This window comes from Ictidomys tridecemlineatus, chromosome 8, assembly GCF_052094955.1.
Source record: "Ictidomys tridecemlineatus isolate mIctTri1 chromosome 8, mIctTri1.hap1, whole genome shotgun sequence".
Classification (NCBI taxonomy): domain Eukaryota; kingdom Metazoa; phylum Chordata; class Mammalia; order Rodentia; family Sciuridae; genus Ictidomys; species Ictidomys tridecemlineatus.
Genome location: NC_135484.1, coordinates 150,246,382 through 150,253,471, shown reverse-complemented (window position 1 = coordinate 150,253,471; position 7,090 = coordinate 150,246,382). Strand labels below are relative to the sequence as shown.

The 7,090-nt window shown below is 50.3% G+C and overlaps 1 non-coding gene across 1 annotated transcript; it reads left to right on the top strand.

Moving 5' to 3' along the window:
- Positions 1-2,242: 2,242 nt before the first annotated feature.
- LOC120889351 (U6 spliceosomal RNA) lies at positions 2,243-2,345 on the top strand. Its single transcript, XR_013425521.1, has one exon. It is a non-coding gene; the product is annotated as a U6 spliceosomal RNA (small nuclear RNA).
- Positions 2,346-7,090: the final 4,745 nt, after the last annotated feature.

Sequence of the window (7,090 nt, the reverse complement as noted above, 5' to 3'; positions counted from 1 at the left end):
TGAGACCCTGGGATCCACCTCCTGTGCCCATGCGGGCAGCAGAGATGCTGCCCACGGCTCCTGCGAGACTCTTCCTTCCCCTTTTCATGAAAGGAAATTCAGAAGAGAGAAGATAGTGAAATCAACTACTGTCCTTGCAGCTGCTGTTGATCTTGAAACTGCAACTGGGGCTTGCCATCGTCCTCCTTCACCCCCTCCTTATCCCAGACACCCTCCACCCTCTGCCATTGCCCTCACAGGGACAAGTGGCTTATCTGGTGACATGATCCAAACCCCCTTTCCTCTGGTGTTTGAGGCCCTGGTACCTAGATTTATCTCAAACCAGATTTCCTGCCTTTGTCCATTTGGGTTCAACTGGGCAGAGGAGGACGAAGAGATCCCAACTAAAACACTCGCGGTCCAAGCGTTTTCCTTTTGGCCTCGGTTCTGCGATGGCCACTCAGTCTCCTCCTGCTGACCAGGATTGATTACTCCTGCCAAGATAGTGACTGTTCTTTCTTGCTAATCTCTGTGTACAAGGACTTCCAAGTGCCCAGGCAGTGGTTTGGTAGGAAATTTGCTGGGTCCCCTGGTCTGCATGCACTCCCTTAGGAACCAGAACATTAAACACTGAGGAACCCAGTGTTGGAGGGATCAGCAGCACAAAATGCTTCCAGTGGGTCCCTGTGAGTCCTCTCCTTGGATTGAAAACCCATAGATTCTTTCTATTCCAGCAATAGTCCCATACAGAGTATGTGACCTATGGGCACAATCAGTCCAGAAGAGAGCTCCTCATCCTTGCAGAGGATTGGCTGAAGCAAGCTGCTCTGCTGGCCTATCAGTGGGCTGCCTGCATGTGGGGTGATGTCAGTATCACCAGTGTATCCCATGGTCGTCCGCCCAGGCTCATGCTGTCTTCACTCAGATACGGGTTCATCTGATCTGATGCGTCTACGTGGCACTCGGTGCCTGGGAATTAGACATTCTGAAACCCCTGATAGTGCTGCCCAAGGCTCCGCTGGTGAGAAGGGCAAAACCCTGCCTGGCTTACCTTCTCTGGGTTGAACAGTGCTACTGTATTTCAGGTCCTGCCACGTGGTCCGCTGGTCTCTTCCAGAACCTATCCTGCACCAGGAGCTCAGTGCTGTTCTCTTTCTGGAAGAGGCTGTATTAGCTGGCTTGGTTGTGGAAAGGCCATTCTGTTGAGCACTCTGGCATGGCCATTTGGTCATGTGCCCACTGCTACAGAGACCCTGATGTCCACTCCCAGATGCTGTTCCCAAGCCCCCACCTCCACCTCCTCTCTCACCTTCCTGTCCTTTCCTACCAGCATCCTGGCTGAATGGCCAGCTCATGAGCCCTATAGGAGTCTAGAGGTCTGCATATTTTTACTTTTGCCCCATTTCTCCGTCTGTACCAAGTGAGTGCCAGAAGCACCACTTACTCTGTTGGCTGGAAAGAGCTTGTCTGGTCATGGTCTCCAAAGGCCAGTCCGAGCATTGCAAGAACGTAGCCGCCATCCATTCCCAGCCCGCACTCCTGTGCCCAGCTGACCTGTTCGTGAACCACACAGGCTTTTCTCTTCTCCTTCAGCTCATTGCCGTGGGAGGACCAGGACTTGCATAGGTAAGGACTGGGAGAGGAGCGTGAGTGGTGACGGAAGTCGGAGTCTGCGTAGTCTTGCAACTGTCCTGTGCCTTCTGACCCTGGCCTGGTTCAATTCTGGATGCACTATCTTTCAACAGCCAATGGATTGGTCCTGGCAGTCCACCTCTGATGACCTGGTAGGTTTGATGAAACCCAGTCCACAATAGGAGGCTCTGGGTATATGGTCACTTGGTGCTCAGTGGTGAAATATTCTTTCCATACCTGGGACTAGTCGTGTGCCTAGAGCTGTTTCTATAGCTGATTAGCTCTCCACTGCAGATGACACCTTGCGCCAGGCACCCAGGGAACTGTGACTTTGGTGCCTCCCGTTTGGTTTGCCATTAGCTTTACACGCTCTCTTTTCCCACCAGAGATGCTACCAACACAAGAGGCCTGCAGAAGGGTGTGGCCCAGGAGGGGAGGCTTCTGGCACTGCATCTTGGCCCTGAGCCAGAACCCTGTTCTGCTTTGCCAGCCACTCAACTCTGGCAGACTTCCATGTTACCTGGCCAAAGGTCCTAGGTGTGGACCGTGTTCCTTCCAAAATCCAAGAGGGTTTTTGTTCAGTTGTTACGCTTCCTCCTTGTTCATGAGAGGAGCACAGGATACAGCCATTGGGCTCACTTCGGCAGCACATTCACTAAAATTTAAACAATACAGAAAAGATCGGCATGGCCCCCAAGGATGACATGCAAATCCATGAAGCATTCCATATTTTTTTTAAAAAAAAAAAAGATACAGAGAACCAATCTTTACTTTGGAGGAGACACCCCAGCACAATCCCCCATTCCTAAAAACTTCACTGAAATGGCAGGTCCCCAGTCATCAGAGGGCTTATTTCCCAGTCTGAGGCCTACATCGACTCCACCAATGCAACCGTATGCTAGCCAACTGGCTTGCACTGCTCTATCAGCAAGACTTGATGGATGCTATGGATCAAGGTGATTCTGTTAGAAGTCTAGATGATTGAGACATCTTTGGACTTTGTTATAACTGCGGGTAGGAAAGAGAACTTAGGGTGGGGTGTCAAACTGGAAAAGGACGTCACTATCTCTTTCCCACGAGTGCAGGTTGCTTCTTACCCTCTTTCCTGAAGTAAAGCACTTGCCAGATCAGTGGCAAGGGCTCGGGATGTTTTATGGGGATAAATGCCCTTTAGCCTCTGGCTCCCTGATTCTCTCCTACTTACAATTGCAGAAATTTAAGTGCACCTTCGGAGGCTGCTCATCTATTTCACTCCTAGTGACTCACTGTTCTGTTAACTATCTCCACCATTTCATGTGGCTCCAGTCTGACTTGCTGCTCCTCTGACCTTGCTGGTCATTATGGTAATTGCAGCTCCCTGGTTTCTGGCAGTTCAGTGGCACCACCGGCCACTTCTCTTACTGGATCCCTAGTTTTCTTCCTATCGCTATTAATAAGCCAAAATCTGTGATCACTTTTGCCATCAGCTCTAACCTTCAGAGAAGAGTTGCACTGATCCTATGATGACACTCCTCCCAGGAGCACGTCCCTGATGGCCTTACTGGGTGGTGTATCCTCTGGTCCCTTCTGAGGAGCACACAACTCTGGTGGAACTTCTAAGTGCATATGATCCATCCTCTCCAGCACATCCCGGGCCCTTCGGCGTTGAATTCCTATTTGTGCCGTCTGCTGCTTTGAACAATCAGACATGTCATCCTTGCTCAGTACAGACAAATACGGGCTTCTTTTGGCTTCTCAGAGCCATCTGTCCTCAGGATCCTTGCCAGGGTATTGTATCCTGTGTTCCAAGTGCTTCCAAGTGGAAGAATTCTTGTTTCTCATCTTACACACTGGCTCCTTTGACCAAGTACCAGCAACATGGAACCCTGGCTCCTGCTAATGCTTGTAACTTCTTTGGAGACATAATATCCCTCCTCCTTTGCAAACCCAAGTCATCTCCAAGCAGAGACGTCCTGGGATTTATCAGCCTGAAAGGCACAAGAGGTAGAAGTTCTGAGGGGACGCCTACGGCCTTGCAGGGGGGTTATCAGTGTCTCCCCCGACCCCCAGGGAAAGTGCTCGTTCTTAAGAGGGAGGCATGGGGTACCCTCGTAAACTCAGGCTGCAGGTGTGTCTACATACCCGGAATTGAGGTGTCCATCCCGTGTTCAGGGGCTGGGTTTCCCAACAAGAACTGTGATCCTAGCATAACGGACCTGCTCAGGTCTTGAATTATCAAGTCCTGCATGGGCAACTCAGCCTCTCCACTGACTGACTGCAGGAGACAATGACTCTCTGCAGGTCCCCTAGCTCTCACCCTTAGTCTTTATTCACTCACAACCTTTATATTTTTGTTCTCTCTCCCTCTTAGTCATGTTAGCCAAACTCCACCGTCCTCCTATGAACCCGTGCCTCCGCACATTTCAATTGCCTGAATTACCACATTGGCAATGCCATTTCCCTCCACTGGGACCCTTCCCAGGTCACCCGGTGTTAGATGTAGCTCCCAACTGGAGCACCACCAAGCGCCATCTGTGTTTCCTCCAACACAGGGGACCACTGCCTTCTCCCCAGCTCCACAGGCAGCCGTCTGCACCCCACCCACATCTTGTCACCGGCTTCCCCACACTAGTCCCAGGGCTCACGGTGTCATGTTGGACTCAAGACTTCCATGTGGGTGGGACACCATCTGGGAAAAATAAAGGACCAAGTCATCAGGAGTAGGTTGAAAGGACCTCAAAGCATGATGCAGAGGGCTGACAGCTCTAACGTGGGCAAGAGAAGAGTGGAAGGTTCTACAGGAAGAGTCTCCGGGCCAACAGCTGCCTAGGAGAGGTGTCTGCAGCAGCAGAAGTAGCCTGAATCAAATGGTTCGCACCTGCTCAGGTGCTGGCCCTGGGAGAGGTGGCCTCTACCTGACCCTGCAGCAGGTGCTGAAGGCAAGTCCCTGGAGCTGACACTTCTCCTCTCACGGCAGGTCGTCTCTTTAAGGGAGCTCTGGGAGGGGGCCTCGATGGCTGCTGAAGTCTCTTGGGGTCTTTGGGGTTTTCCCATTCTGTCTCCCCTGGACTAAGCCCACGCTCCTCAGACTGTGTGAGCCTCCAGACGACACTACTGGAGAGTTCCCTGGCTCTTCCAGAACCTGCTTCCTGGTCTCTTTTAATGATTGAGACATTTGATTATCAACCCCCAAAGACTCCTCCAGGCCGGCAGCCAGTCACCTGGCTCAGGTGTGCTTACTGCTCCTGAAGCTCCCTGGGGTCCCAGTGGCTAGAAGTCAGACGGAGCTCGGCTTCAACGCTGGCTGTGTGATGTGAGCCTCAGAAAAACACTCAACCCCATCATCCCACGTTTCCCTTGGTGAAATATGAAGTCGCCTTTGTGCCTCTTACAGGGTTGGATGACGCCACGTGGGCGTGTCCAGCAGGGGGCCTGGCCCCGTGCCCCTCCAGAGGAGTGCCTCATGCCCTCCTTTGCCCAGATTTCCTGCGGAAAATTTCCCCAGGCCCTGGTAAACTCCGATTCTCCTTTTTTGTGGGGACAGCTCAGCTTCCTCATCCAGGTTCCTAGTGAACATGTAGAACTACCTGCATCGGCTTCCTTCTCGAGCTCCTGGCTGAATTCCATCTTTTCCTAGTTAAAAGTTGCATCTCAGGTTAACCTACTTCTAGGTTCATGCTCGGGCCTTAGGGCGGTCTCTGGACAGCAGCTCATTTGTACACTAGGGAAAGTTGACAGTGAAAGCGTGAATCCCATCACCCAGGGCCCCACCTTGGCCCACGTACCACAGGTTCCCTCTGATTTCTCTACTCAGTTATCACATCAACCTGCCTGCTGCTGTCTGCATCCTCCTGAATGGACAGAAAAATGCTATGATAGTAAAACTCTTTAAACTTACTGAAATTACAACGGGCATTTTTAAAAAAAGTTTTATTTTTAGGGAAGAGTTCTGTTGTTCCTCCTCATGCTCACTACTCAAAATACACATGTTCCGGGCATATGTCGCGCGCACACACAGACACGCTGGCTTTAAACAAGGCATATTCTTGTACTCCTTGACATCTGCTTCTGTTGATTAAACACATCTCTCTTCTATTTGGGCTTCAACATGGTAAAACACACACACACACACTTGAATGTGTCAAAGCTTGTCTGCGTGCCCCTTTAATAAGTGACAGAAATTGTTGCAGACAGAATCCAGCATCCGGAAGTCGGGTCACTGAGGGACCCTGGCTGGAGTCGCCTCCAACAAGCCCATCACTGCTGGACTGGCAGGTGGATGTAGACAGTGGTCCTTTCCCACTTTACCTTTCCTTAGATGGGTTTGCCTTTCAAGACTCAAATAAATTAAAGAGAACCAGGACCGGTTTCTCAGCATGGGCAAAGGGAAGCATGAAAGCAAGATGAAGAGATCGTTCCCCACTCTGTTCCTCCGTGTCGCCACCAGTCTCCAGAGTGACATGGCTGCTCTGCTTCTGAACCTTCGGGGACAGTGCGCACCACCATCCAGAGCTGGGCCATTTGAATCTTAAGTTTTCCAGGTTCTCCTTCGTGAGCACCTACATCTGCAACTGCAGGGTGGCTTCACCTCTGGCATTCACACACACAGCGGCTCCATTTTCTTCCATCGCACGTTGAGATTCTATTCACAACCATCGTTCATTTACATACATATATTCAAATGGTGGTTGGATTCTTTTCACAGCGCTGCGTTTTATGAGCAGGGTACCTTCATCCATATTTTATTGCAAGGAGATTACCATTATTATTAGACATTTAAAAATGTGAGCCATGGTTACTTATAAAACACACACACACAAAAAAAAAAATCAAGCGACCTAAAGCACACAAAAATAACACATCAAATTTAGACGACTGAAAGTGTAGCTGGAAGGTTCCATCTCCTGTGCAAACTCAACCTTCAGCAATGGCTGCATTTTAATTCTGTAAATGACAGTCTCCCAGCAGGCTGGACCAGTCTGCTCGCCCTCACATCCTCTCTCTAATTGGCTGCTCAGGAACCCCTCCTCGCAGACAGCCTTGTTAGCTCATGGGGAAACAATGGATTGGGCAGCACATCAAAAGGTTGAATACGGAGAGAAATGAAAGACTCTAGCGGCCGGCTGCATCCTGGTAATTGAAGAGTAGGAGAATCTTTGTGTGTGTGTGTGTGTGTGTTTGTGTGTGTGTGTGTGTGCACGCACGTGCGCGCGTGCAGTTCAGATGTTGAGGGCTGCCAGATGAGAAAATAATCAGGTGGGAGATCAGAGATATTGTGGGACAAAAACAAGAGTGAATGCACCCTGGCAGAATAACTTCCCAGTCTTCCGATGAAATCTGCCACTGCTGCCCCGAACACCTGTGCCATTATTGCCTGATCACAGTTATCAATGGATTTGATCATTACAGCCCAGGGGCGCCGAGGCTTTCACTTTTCCCTTTCCTTTTAAAATGAAACGTGGAATGGAAAATAAAAGCATTTGCAATTAGAACTCTGATT